Here is a 14,134-nt window from a genome sequence, read left to right as displayed (position 1 = left end):
CATCCCTGATGAGCCTCTCCCAGCCATCTCATTACCAGGGCTGCAGAGTACGGAAATATCCTACTCAAGTACAACTACTGGTACTTGCTGTTACTGCTGAAATTTTACTTAAGTAGAAGTAAAATTATTGCTGTAAAAATGCACATAAGTAAAAATGTAGCTAATTTAAAATCCAAACAGCCGTTACATCTGATCTTTCCCATGCAATGCTAAAAGAACGAGGGAAAAGAGAATTCAAGCTAGATTCTTTTAATTAACCTAAAACTTTACAAAATAAAGTGCATAAACAAACTAAAGCCAGATTACTCTTCTCTTCTCTAACAGCTCCACAACTGAACAATTATAAATTGGCCAGTTTCTGATGTGATGCTTATGGAAAACAAGTGATTTAAAATGTAGCACAGTACAGTATCTCAGTCAGGCAATAGGCAGGACTGTATGTAACCCAGTTCAGCTATGTATATGCCGTGTGTGTATGTATGTGTATATGTATTTAATTGTTTTTAATCTGTATTAATTAAAGTGTGATTTTATTTATGTAGGAGTCTTGGAAAAGTAGGCCTTGGGCTAAAAGAGTTCCTAATAAAAAAAATAAAAATACAAAATTAGCCAAATCCTAACAAAAATTAAAAGTAAAATGACTACCTTCAAAAATACGCAAAAAGGCTACTCAATTGCAGTAATATGAGTAAAGATAATTTGTAACGTCCACCCTCATTCATTGCATTGACACATGCATGCACACACACACACACACACACACACACACACACACACACACACACACACACACACACACACACACACAAATACAATATCTGGAACATTATAGGCTCTTGGACACTTGCAGATAGGAAATAACAACATCCCAGCCCTTTCAACCTCTCAATAAGTGTTTCAGCTGTGATACGCCCTCCATATCACATCCTTTTGTACCTGCCAACTAAAAGGGCAAGGGAAAAAGCAGTGAAAGGTGAAGAGGTTCATCATATTGACATAGACTTGTAGAGCGTGACTGATAAACCTGGCCACTGAGCCAGGTATAAGGCAAAGCCCCCTCTGACTGTTGAGCACCTTGCTGAGATTAAAATGTCAATGTGAGTAAATGACTGAAGCTGTTACATAATTTGAGTAAAAACATGTTTTTTGGCCTCCAGACTGCAGAGTCGCTGGATATGGCAGCTGTCATTGAGGTATAACTCAAAAACTGACTAATGCTGCTTTCGCAGAAAAAAAAGGTAACTGCAAATGTATCCCTTTTTTACCCTTAGGCTCTTGAAACCTGTTAAGACCCCATTGTGTAATTTCAAAAACACATAGGCCTCAATGAGAAAATGAGCATACTAGCTAACTGGCAAACTTGAGAGAGCAAAGAACAAACTCTGGTTGAAATATACGTAAATAAAAAATATTAATGGCATTGATTTCTTTTTTCATTCATTCATGACCATGGCCAGGAACAGGCCAGCTAACTAGTTTATATAGCTATTGCCTAGTGTGGCTAGTTGAATTTGGACGGTCAGCTAGGCTAACTAGCTAACCTAGATAACTTTGTATGGCTAGATTGCATTTTTTCAGTTAGTAGCAAGAGCGCTAGCCTTCATAATATTAGCTACCTCCTTTCTTACCCTTTGCCTTTTTCACTGGGCTTAAGTTAAGAAAAACTCAGAAAAACTGTGGTTCTTAGGCTAACTCAACCACTTTCTCAGAGGCAGAGCAGCTCTCCCTATTTGTACAACTAAAACTCCAATCTGCCTGTCAGGGACAGCCATGCGTCTCTGTATGCTTCATGAAATCTTACATCTGTAATTTGTGTATCTATGCAGAGTGAAAGGACCCATTCATTCATATCTGAATGCAGACTAATGCATAAAAGTAATGACACTGCGGTGTAGCCTACCTATGTGTGAGCATACTGTGGCTGTGTGCTGTAGACATAATACTTGTTTATGAGATGGAACAAATACGTATTCATGTGTATAATAAGCTGTAGTTGGTGGTGAATCCTTGTTTAAAAGATTGGGCCCTCTTGATTTACTAATCTTGTGTTTTTTTCATTTTGGTGGGGTTTCTGTCGTCTTATTTCTTTTCCTCTTTGTTATCAGTACTTCTATTTTACAATAGTGTTATGATATTTAAGATTGGTGTCTAAATTGTCATGAATTAGCCTATAATACTGATATTCTATGGTAGGGGACAGGTCCACCTCTGTCAGAGGCTACACACACACACACACACACACACACACAATAGCATACTTATTGAGTGGTGGGGAGTAGTATAATATAAAGGAATGGAAAATGTATTGATCTCAGTTATGAAAATAAAAGCATACTGATCAGAAGAAAATTATCATTCTTTTCTTCACTTCTGAAAAAGTTACTTTTTACAGATATGTGGTTTTCATCCAACAACAGCACTATGTGAGGTTCATAGAGCGCAAACCTCTGCCAACGTTCCAGGTTTGATTTTCCGATAAAATAGCACGAGAATGAGATGCTGTTTAGCAGCCGACTTGAAAGTCCCAGATGTCCGGCTTTACCACCAGCACCTGAAAGCAGAAGAATAGTTACAGCTAAAAAATGAAAACCGTGTAATGGCAGAAATCTCAGATCCAGATCACCACTAAAATCTAATCAACTGATCCTTGTGTCCACCAAATTTCACCCAAATCCATTTGTTACTTTTTGAGATATCTTGCTAACAAACAGACAGGGATAAATATAACCTCCTTCCAACTTTGTTTGCAGAAGTAATAATTGCAGGTACATGCATAGAGGCATATATGGTCATAACCTACCAATTATCAATCATCATCACTGATCATCATGTATCACTGTGCATTCTTCAGTAATCAATGTTCCAAGGATCACAAATCTCGCCACTTTCATTTCAGCTCTCAAATTTCTCCCTCTCCCAAATTTCTTATCTTGTTTGACCGCCATCAAAGTTTAATTCAACTCTTTATTAGAGGCCTGCTTTGATGAATTAAAGAGAGTTGGAGTTCGGTCTGTTAGAAGTCTTTGGCCGGTCAAACCTATCTGCGGACTTAAAATATTCACCGGCTGGGAAGGCCTGAGCACTCATGTCAGCACATCCAACAAAGGGCTGCTCCATAATCTTAAAGTTGAGCTATGCGCATTGGTCCTTAAAGAAAAGAAAAAAAAAAAAAGATAAAAATTCTTTTGGAATTGTGCTGCCCTTTATTTATTTATCAGGTGAATGGAGTTGTGGGGGGAATTGGGAGATGATGTAACTCCCTGAGCTCAGACCAAACATGTAATATGCTCCTGACATACAGAAATTTCAAAAAAGCATTTGAGAAAGAGACATTTCAAATTGATTTCCCACTGGAATTGGGGGGGGGAATGTAGGCTGGTCAGTGTTGTTGTGCCAAATGAATGAGGCTTAGAACTTTCTCTCACTCCAGTCCACTCTTACTCCATTTATTTTGTCACTATCATGGAATAATAAAACAATATTCATCATATCGCAGGTTGTAGAGGAAAATATAGGAAAAATATTAGTGAGGTAACTCTCCTGAGATCATGTTAAGGCTTTTCATGACTATAAGTGTCCGTATTGGTCCTCTTCATCTGGACTACAATAGTGCTAACAAAGATTGAAAGTACAACGGGCTCAAGATGGGCTAAGCAGAGACACAGAGAGCAAAACTAGTCTACTATCGTATATGAATCAAGACAGGCTCCCATCTCAGGATATACACTTCACCTGGACTGCTATAGCGCTCATACAGATTGAAAGTACACAAAGGTCAAGATAGGCTAAGCACAGAGAGAGACAGATAGTGGACTACTACAGTACTTAACAAAGATTGAAAGTACACAAGACAGGTCAAGTCAGGCTGCGCGCCGAAAGAGGAGGATTGAGAGAAAGACAAGAGACAGAGAGACAAAACCAAGGTGAGAGAGAGAGTAAGAGACGAGAGGGAGAAACAGAGAGAGGGGAGAAAGAGAGAGAGAGAGAGAGAGAAAGGGACAGAGACCGAGTGAGAGAGAGTAGTGTGAATGCAGCCAGGCTCCGGGCTGTGAGGCTACTGCCAGCAGTTTGTGATGAGGGAGCTTCAGATGAAGTGGAGCGAAGCGAGCCCCAAAGCCTGGGCTAAGTGAGCAGATTAGAGGACCGCACAGTGGTATCGCTCCCACACTGCATTTGCTCTCCCATTGGCAAAGGTCAAGCACGTACATCCAGACAGTCTGCAGTGTACACACACACACACACACTCACCAGACACAGAGACCCACAAGACAGAGACAAAGTGACTGAAGCTAACAGGAACATCAATCTGGGCCTGGTAAAAAAAGGCTCATGGTTAGATCTGATGGAGCACACAGAGTAACGTGCAGACATGGCAACCCGTCACTCTAACAGCTGTTTTCTGTCTCTACTAGCAGTGAAGAGATGTATCTCCTTAGCTCTTGTTTTTATTTATTCGTCTAACAGGACTATTGTCAGAGAACTATGGCTCTGACCCTTGCACTCTTTGCTGGTTGCTTGTTATGGTGGCAATCTAGCAATTGAAGCTTATTCTACAGTTGCACTTGTGTTCTTTTTTATGAAAATGTTTTGCCGCTTTGATCATATTACTTTTACTCTGTCTTGTGCTGTGTCTGTTCTGCTGAGTAGGACTTGATGGAGCCGGCAGTGCACGTCTTCCCTTTTGTAATATATCTTATTGTTTGATCATTTTCTTCACAGCACTTTGTCACAAAAAGGACTAAACAAATAGATGTTATTAGTGTTATTATTTTGTCTCGTTTTTTGCCGCTCCTAGGTGAAACACACCCGCACTAGTCTGTCAGTGATGTGTGCTTCAATCTCTGTGTGTTTTTTCCCCTAGTTAGCCTAAAGGTAACACTGTATATTTACTCTCAACACCTTGGGGTGACACTGCTGTGCTTGACGCTTGGAATTTAAGCCGCGCTCCCTACCAAAGAGCTGTTTTACAGCCCCCTCAGACGCCGCCTGTGTCGATTTGTTTTCCCACGAGCAATGTAAACACAACACTTGTTGAAGGACCCTCATTCACCATATATTTGAAAGGAATGCTGTTACCCCCCCACCCTCCGCCGCACGCCACTTTTCTCTCCATATTTTACCCCTTATCGTTCTCTGAATGAATATCCTTGAGATAAATAGAAGGCATGCCTACAAACTAGATATCTCAACCTCAAAATGGAAAACATCTTGAGTTGAGGGGGGGGAAGAGTAACCTATAAGGAGCCAAGTTGCATTTCAAGGATACTGCCCCCTTATTTAGAGGCGTCCATGTTACTAGAGAGCAGGGGGCCTTCTGGAGATCTGATCCAGCCCTCTGGCTTTCTCCAAAGTAAGCTTGACAATCTGCAAATCAGAAATTAGCCTTAACAAGCCAAAGCTGAAACTAGAGTGTGTGTCTTTTTTTTTTTTTTTTTTTTTTGAAATCTGATGATGTATTGGCCACGAGGCCAAGGTCAGGGTTCAGTCGGCAGCCATGTTCCAAGCTCGTTTACATTAACCAGCGAACAGGCCAATCAAAGGTATATGATTTCACCTTTTCTACAGTTAACAGGACCTTTTGATGTTGGCAGCCATGTAACATCTGCTTTTAAGTTGGATGGATTTGAGGGAGCCCCATTCTTTTTTTCTTTTTTTTAAGGTAGACCCAGATTGGGCGACGGAAGGGGGAAATATCTTTGGTCAGGCCTAGTTGTCGATAGTGCATGTGATTTGAATGGAAGAAAAGAAAAATGAAAGGGAAATAAAATAACCATGTCCGAGCGGCAATCCAACTGATGGGGCAGAAACTTCAGGGAGGAAAATGCATACCATCGTGCCGAGAAAAGGGAGGCTGACACTCTGGATTTTATTAGCGGGAGGCCGTGCCAGCACTCTGCGCAGAATGCACAGAACTGGACTCTTCTCACCGCTAACCTCAAGATCGAAACACTTGAGAAATAATACGCAAACGGAAAGAAGTCCCCGCTTCTATTTCAGCTGAGTTCCATGAAATTTTTCATGACTTTTAAATGCAATAAAATGGCCACAGTATATAAGAAAAGTAAGACCATTTACTTATTGTAAAAAAGTGAAAAATACAGCTTGCGATTAGCTTTGCCCCAGATCTCAATTGTGGGCTAAGGGGAATGAGGGAAGCAGTCAGATCTCGCCATCTCGTCACATCGCCTCACACTTGAATGGTAAGCCTGTCAAGCCCCTGTGTGGGGAAAGTTAGTGTATAAGGACAAGAGCAGAAATGTCAGGCTTTTGTCCACGGACAAGGAAATAAACCATCATTAGGTCCTGCAGCCTGACACGATGCGGTTGCAGAGGAGCTGGAGACAAAGACAAATGTTGCAGAGAAAATATTTTTAGCCCCATCTGGATCTAGTTGGGAGCCGACCATGGAGGGACCTCCACTGGCTGAGCAGCAAATGAGGAACAGAGGGCCCGGACGATTGAACTGTCATTGGTGGAATTGCGATTTCCATCCTACAGGGGGCTTTGGCTGGGGCTCCGGGGCCTGGGTATCTGTAAAGCTTACACAGAAATCTGTCTGGTACCAGTTAGCGCTGAGCCAGCACACTTGCCTGCACATGAAAGCGTTCAGGTCAATTTTCTCATACCTGTAGCATAACCAGAGCTAAGTGATGATGACTACCAATTGGTCGCCGTGCGCTTTTTTTTCCCGGGATGGCGGTGGAAAATCAAAACAAAAAACGTGCGTGCGATAATGGAAGATAAATCTTCGCTTACATTTTTTCGTCTGTGTAATACAAGCCTAATTCACCTCACTACATAACCTTGTATTTTCCTTCCTTTGGTGTTGCCTTGACCTATGGGACCAAAATCAAAGTGGATAGGCGAGCGCTTTAGGAAGAGAGACATTTTCCTTACATTGCATAGGGGCTCTGAACTTTCTACTGAACTTTTAGCATGTGTTAAAGGCTACGCTGATGTTATTGAAACTGACACTGCAACGCTAGGAGAAAAGAGAGAGCAGCTCAGCATCCTCCATCGTCACACACCCACAGTCTACACAAACACACACACACACGCGAGCGCGCGCACATGCATACAAAACCCAATGAAAAGTTCACAGTCCAAACTCTCTGCCAGGAACCGAGAAGAAAACTCCAAAACAATCTTTTTTTTTTATTTTTAAAGAAGAGCAAATCTAACTGTCAGCTCAGTGAGGATTATTCCACCACGGTTGGCTCCCCACTTCCCCACCGTAATCCACCCAAAAAACTCCTGGTGAAGCCTTTCAAAACAATTTATGCAAACAAACATCAAGCACAGCTATTTGTATTGGCACCACTTTTCAGTAAACCAGACTGAACCAAGACCAGATGGGGCTGGGCCTTTCTGTCTCCGTGTGGTGCAACAGTAGAGGCAGCTCAGCAGACGCAGTCAGCCCAGAGCGCTGTCTTCTGTAAGAAGAGAGTTCCTCAATACTTCGACCACTTCTCATCACATTCCCCACTTCTGGATATATATGTGTATATGCATGGTTTATTTTCACAAGGACAGATAAAACCACAAGGATAATATTGCAGCTGCCTGTTCCATTGTGTCGCAGTGTTTTTCGCTAATTTTTGCTCGTTTCCAATATCCTTGGCGGCTGGAATACTGTACATACACATCAGGTCCCCAGTGCCTTTCCTCAGTGGCCCTTCACATTTCACACTGAGACCTTTGATCACTATCCAGGCCTCTATTCATCACTATATATTCTTCATCTGAAATGCAGAGCCTCACTGATTGAACCAACTGCATGAGAATAATACAGTGAGCCTCTCAAAAGTGATAACAGAACCTTGTTTTAGCATAACTTATGAGGTTCTTGACCCAGCAGTAATAATGGCTAATTGACAACAATAGACGTCATTAGCGGTTGATGACCATTTGCTGAAGCTATTTCAAAGTTATGCTGCACGTTGTGTGAGTTTTCTGTGTATGAGAAAATGTGGCTATACGTGAGAGAAAAGATATCTGGCATGCTAATACATACCATGACCTCTTTGGTGTTGACAGCAGTGGCTGTGCTGTGGCCGGTAATTGGAGTGACAGTAATAGGAACCATCTCTCTGCCTCTGTGGGCCCTGGAGATGGACCGCGATGCTGCCGTGGCTTTTGCTGCTGCCGTCGGATGAAAACCATGTCACTGCAATTTTTGCATTTTCCTTTTTCTTTGCTTGAATTGAAAGCTGACATGGTCATTTATGAGTTGAGCGAGCTGAGTGAGTTTCGTGACCGTCGGGCCCTTGACACCTGGTCAAACCCCGTTGTAGAATTTTAAAAATACATGAGTGTCAATGAGAAAATAAGCCTTCTATTCCTCATTCCTGAGGAATGTGGGTTTTTTTTTCTTCTTCTGCAGATACATGTTTTTACCCGGCAGCAGCAGCCTGCTGCTGCTAGCTGGCCCTCCGCCTTAAAGGAAAGTTCGGTCTGAAGTCAGCATCCATCTTAGCAGAGACCACACATACACAAACATAGGCATAGTAGCAGGGAGGTAGCCTACACATGGCAAACAGACTCCCCATTTGCGGGGACTGAAAATACATATTTGATCATATTCATGTCCAAACATGAACGTTAATGCACGAGGAGACACAGACCCACGCAATGCCACCACAGCAGCTTTGACACACCCAGAATAGACACGTATACACCACTTGCCAACAAGAACACACAGAGACGCAGAGCCTAAGGCCCTGAGATAAAAGACGGCGCACGGATCCTTCACAGTACCTCAACTCATACGATCAACCCACAACCTACCCATACACACATCTCCAGACACCCCGGGGAGAAAATAGACACACATTCCACTCCTCTCTCTCTCTCTCTCTCTCTCTCTCTCTCTCTCTCTCTCTCTCTCTCTCTCTCGCTCATACACACACACCTACACACCCACACACACACAAGCCGAGCAAGCCAGGCTCTCTCCATAAGCAGTTATTTCCCAGAGTCACTGCCAGCGCTCTCTCTCTCTCTCAGTGACAAGCTACAAATCCCTGACACCACCACTGATGATAGCTTTGCAGTAGAGCCTCCAGGGGACTCTGCCAGCCAGCACACACAAACAACACACACATGCCTCTTTTCTCTCTCTCTCTCTTTTTTCTCTCTCTCCCAATTGCTTTCTCTCCCTCTCCCAGGAGCCCCAGGGGCCTCTGGGATATGCAGCTCACAACACAAAATGCCTGGGGTTTGTTTGAGTTAAACATCTGACTACAAGCAATCAAAGTAATGAGGGTACAAATGAAACACCAATTATGCCTGTCCGTTCATGTGCGATGGATATACAGATTTATGTTTAAAATACATGTTGTATTCTAATGTTGTGAACGGATATTATTAAGCTCATTCAAAACTACACATTGTCTTAGTCAAGAGATATCAATCACAGCATAGTGTAGCGGTGCACAGTGCCGCTACTTGCACTGTGATCAAACTAATAATGTCGTCACGCACAATTATCGCCCCTTTCTTTTCAACACCAGATTGATTTATTGAAACAGTCGTCACGATATCATATTCCCCCTATCCTTTTTCTCTGTTTGATAAAGCTTTAATGACTCCCTCTGTGTGCTGTAATTATTCACCAGCCTGGAGATGTTTGTTTTAGTGTTAACCGGCCACTGCTGTGACCAGATCCGCCACCACTTCATTCTCTCTCATTACAATATTTATTACTTTTCTTTCCATTTTGGATAATTTAGCAGTACTAATAACGCTCCTCGTGAGTGAAGTTTGTGTGCGCGTGTGTATGTGTGTGTGTAATAATTCCGGATCACAAGCGCCGTGGATTCATTGGCATATACCAATTTGGCTTTAATGAGATCACACACCTCCAGGTAGGTGCTGCTTCATCCCCTGCTCGGATTCGGGGTTCTCCCTCCGTCTCTCCGTCTGTCTGCCCTTATTACCATTTCATGCATCCCCCACCACCTCCCCCCCATCTTATGAAAAACCAGCAAGGCTTTGTGTGGTTCATTAAGTCAGAATAGGAAATGTATTAAGTGGGAGAATAGGGCTGGGAGCCATAGAGTGTTGACTTAACCTTTCCAGGGTGTGGGTTTTTTTGTCTTCCACCCAGCGATGCCTCTAATGGGAGAGGCGTGCATTACTCAGTCTCATTAGTAACCAAGAGGAGCGGTTAGAACACAGATAGTGGAGGTTTTCACTTGCTTATTCTTTAAACCTTGAATGAATGCACCATAAAGGAGTGAGTGCCTTTGTCCAATTATGCCAATTAGTTAAATGTTTTATAACATGACCAGTCCTGGGTCAAATTGTATTTGTACAAACTCTAATTGTTAGAGTTTGTTTCAGCCTTCTCTGAGTAGAGGTTGGATAGGCTTTACTGCATCGAGACAATTCAGATAAGTTGCTAATCACGGAAAAATATATTGAATTGACTTGCAATACTTTCATGTGATTGTCTAAACTTTCTGGTGCTCCTTGCATTGTCCCATGTGGCAACCCCCACCAATCTGGTATTCCAAGACAGATAAAACAAATATTAAGAATTATTTTCAAATATTATTTGACCTAGGTCAGGACAATAATATGTATCCTAGATGATTTAAACCCAGTGAGATAAAAATTGGGACAGCATTCCTGAAGTTTGGAAATCAGGAAGGGATTGGTATAAACAGTTTAAAAACAGTTTGCAAGACGCTTGCGAGTGGAGAGCAAACTGTAAATACTATTACTAATACTACCAAAAACAATAATAGCAATAACAGCAATAATAATAATAATAATAATAATAATAATAATAATAATAATAATAATTTGCTAATTTACTATAATTTACTCCATTGATCCTGTTTAAAAAAAATAAAAATAAAAACTTTTCTCTTGCCCCCCTCCACAGGGAGGTCAGAGGTCAGGCTCAGCTACAGTACAGATTCCCTGGAGCTGGTAGGGATTTCTTGCTTAGAGACACTTCAGCAGGGTGGATGGTTGCTGACACAGGGGCTTGAACTTAAGTCCTCTAGTAGAAGGGTGGTTTCTCTACTCACTATGCTTCTCTGCTGCTAAAATACAAGCTCTGTATATATCACAGGAAAATGCTCCCAATGTTGCATTAACCAGGTAAAGAGACACTGTTGGGAAAACTACTCTACAGCATGCAGTTTACCAAATGCCTAACTTATTCACAATGAAAGATGTTATGTTACATTTTAACTACCCTAAAAATAGCACACTTTGCCAAAGTAACAGTACTTTGAAAAAATACTGTTCAGCTGTACAATATAGGGGCACAAACCTAAACATCTGAGAAAGAGAGCAACCATTAGTTGCCATTGTTGGCCATTGTCTGCTGAAAAAACAAAAACCTTGTTCGAATGTGAGTTAGTAAGAAATCCAGACAAAACACTGTAAAAGATTGCCTCATTGTAGAGATGTCACACAGTTTAGAGAGAAGGGCATTCTGGTCAGTGTGCCATTACAATTAGTGTTCATTTGGGCCTGATTCAGTGAGATCTACACTGACTGCTGGACATGCATTATGCATGAGTCTGTCCATATGCACTTGGGCCATCATGCATGCCCTTGTGAAATGCATCGACCACCGGTGTGCAATTACATTTAGCTTGTTTCAACCTTCCCTGTGTGCACATTCCCCTATGTAATACCTGTCTGGGCATGAAATCATGCGTTCCCCTTAGATGATACATTCTGATATTCATTATCAATAGTGAATACAATGTTAAAGATGTTTAAGTTTTGCTGATTGTTGTTATCATGTGTCATTCCCATTCAAACTGATGGAGCATGTGACCTCTCAGATAATTGATATTTGATATCTAACATCTCACATATAAACATTTTGTTGCTTTTCATTTGTAGTGTTCAGTTATGATGATTCCAATCATGTCAACAACCCCGATAAACAGCACTCTCCCTTCATGTTTTAGTTCCTTCCACAAGATAGTTGTACTTGAAAATGCAGTTATGGTCAAGTTGGCAGGTCCCTTTCATTTGTGGTTTTATTAGCCATGTTATTAAGTGATTTGCATTGTGGGCGTGCTGTGTGAATCTGTGCCCCTGCAAAAAGTCTGGGTGCACCATGGCCCTGGATCTTATTTGAAGTATTATGAAAAGTCAGGATTGAACACTGAAAGGAGGGACATGTTGAAATGGAAAGCATATATTTTATTCATAAGGAACAACTCTAGCAAATGAAAGGTTTGATGCACTTCGGCAACGTGGGAAAGCTAACTGTTGAGGACCAGGGTGTGTTATCCAGTGAGATCACTGCTGCAGCCTATAGGAGACATGCCTGTCAGGGGCAATGAGCACTTGTCAAAACCGACGACGTGGTGTGTGTGAGAGTTACTATAGCCTGTGGGTGTATAAAAATGGCACTTCCCAAAGCCTGGACCATGACCACTCCGTCCACTTTATCTCCTTGGTAAATCTCTGACGGGAGGTTTCCATCTCTACACGCGGCTCTTTAGCGCCCCTCGGAGAGAAAGCCCGTAATCGCAGATGCGTCTCCAGGGAAGGAAACGCCAATTTTCATCAGTCCTGGAAAGGCAGGGCACACACCGGGAGATTTGGCACACGGTATCAGTCGTGACAACGGAGACCTTGTACAATCCGGGATAGTCAGAATCAAGCGGATCATATGACTCAGTAGGACTCATCATCGCTGTCACTGTCAATACAAATATATATGGGGAAAATAATCATTACCCCCCCCTTCCCCCACTCCACACACTCATACAAGGACGAGGAGGAGGGGGCATTGGTTGTTTATGTTTATGGGAGAGAAAGAGAGAACTGGTGATGGTTGAGTTGCTGATCTAATAAAGCTTAAAATTATTTCTCGTTTCATTCACTGAGAGGCAGCCTCATTCCTTCCCCATCTTTCAAGTGAGCATCATTCAATTAAAATGCAATTCTCGTCGCCCCCATCCACGGATATTTAATTAGACTGGAGAGCAGGGCTTCCACTGTCTTTTTTTTCCAGCACGGCTCTTCGGATTTCACCTCTAAGGCATATTTTCACTCTGTTACTCGTTGGTTAAACAAGGGCATGTATCCATTTGTTAATTGATACAATTACGCATTACGCGTAATGGTCACGTAGGTCTCCAGGCGCGCATCAATCACTGGTCTATTGACCTGCCAAAAACCCCTCTATCCGTTCCTGCTGGGACTGCCCCTCTCTCTAATAGAGAAAGATAGAAACATCATCGTCATTAACTCCGGGTTGGACCTCTGGCCAGACAGCCAGAGGCGAACAGAGGTCGGGAAAAAAGTGGAATTTGTGGAGGTGCACGTTCAACCAGCTTTTATTCTCACTGAATCTAAATAAAGGAAACACGTCCTGTGACACTTTAGACTATACTCTTCACAACAAAACACTCTGGATACTTTTCCAGTTTAGATATGTGATTTGCCTCAATGAAAAAAAAAAAAAAAAAAAAAAAAAAAATATATATATATATATATATATATATATATAGATATCACCTCTGAATATAGGCTACTGTGTATGCGTGATTGTGATCACACTGATTGTGATTGTGGTAACTTATAATGCTGCCAAAAATGTGTCTTGCATGTTTTATGCTGTTTGGCTTGACTTTTTATTTTACAAAGGGGGCATAAGGACCATGTTACAATTCAATATTGGACTACAGTACTATTTCCCGAGTCTTTCTTTTATCGGTAAATCGGTGAAGAATTCTATTACACAGAGAGGGACAAGGCTGTGTACAGTGCACCTTAAGAAAACCCTGTGTTGGACGTGATTGGCAAAGACATTATTCTATCCCTGGTACCCTGCCGTTCCGGGATTACAATGACGTCACGCTGATACCCTTGCATGGATGAATGCTAAAGAACTATAGAGCCACAAATAATAGCACAAGCAGAGTCCATATCTTGCAAGTCTTACGTTATCCTTTAAGCCTCCTTCAGCTAACACAACAACAATTTTTTTGTACTTAATGACGCTTAATTTCATTTCTTATCAGGTCCTTTGGGGGGATTATTCATTCATATAAAACAATCTGCAGCTGGTGCCAGCCTAAAGTCTCCCTCCTATGAGTGCAGTCATCTATTATTGAGCGAAAGGCCGTGCGTGGAAATGTGTGTAAGA

General features: G+C 41.9%; 1 protein-coding gene across 1 annotated transcript in view; it reads left to right on the top strand.

The window, feature by feature from the left end:
* The window catches only part of lpcat2 (lysophosphatidylcholine acyltransferase 2), a 242,224-nt gene that overhangs the window by 138,729 nt on the left and 89,361 nt on the right, over positions 1-14,134 (top strand). The window lies entirely within an intron of this gene.

Source organism: Centroberyx gerrardi, chromosome 1 (genome assembly GCF_048128805.1).
Source record: "Centroberyx gerrardi isolate f3 chromosome 1, fCenGer3.hap1.cur.20231027, whole genome shotgun sequence".
Classification (NCBI taxonomy): Eukaryota; Metazoa; Chordata; class Actinopteri; order Beryciformes; family Berycidae; genus Centroberyx; species Centroberyx gerrardi.
Note: the sequence above shows the minus strand (reverse complement) of the source record. Positions and strands in the feature narration are given on the sequence as shown.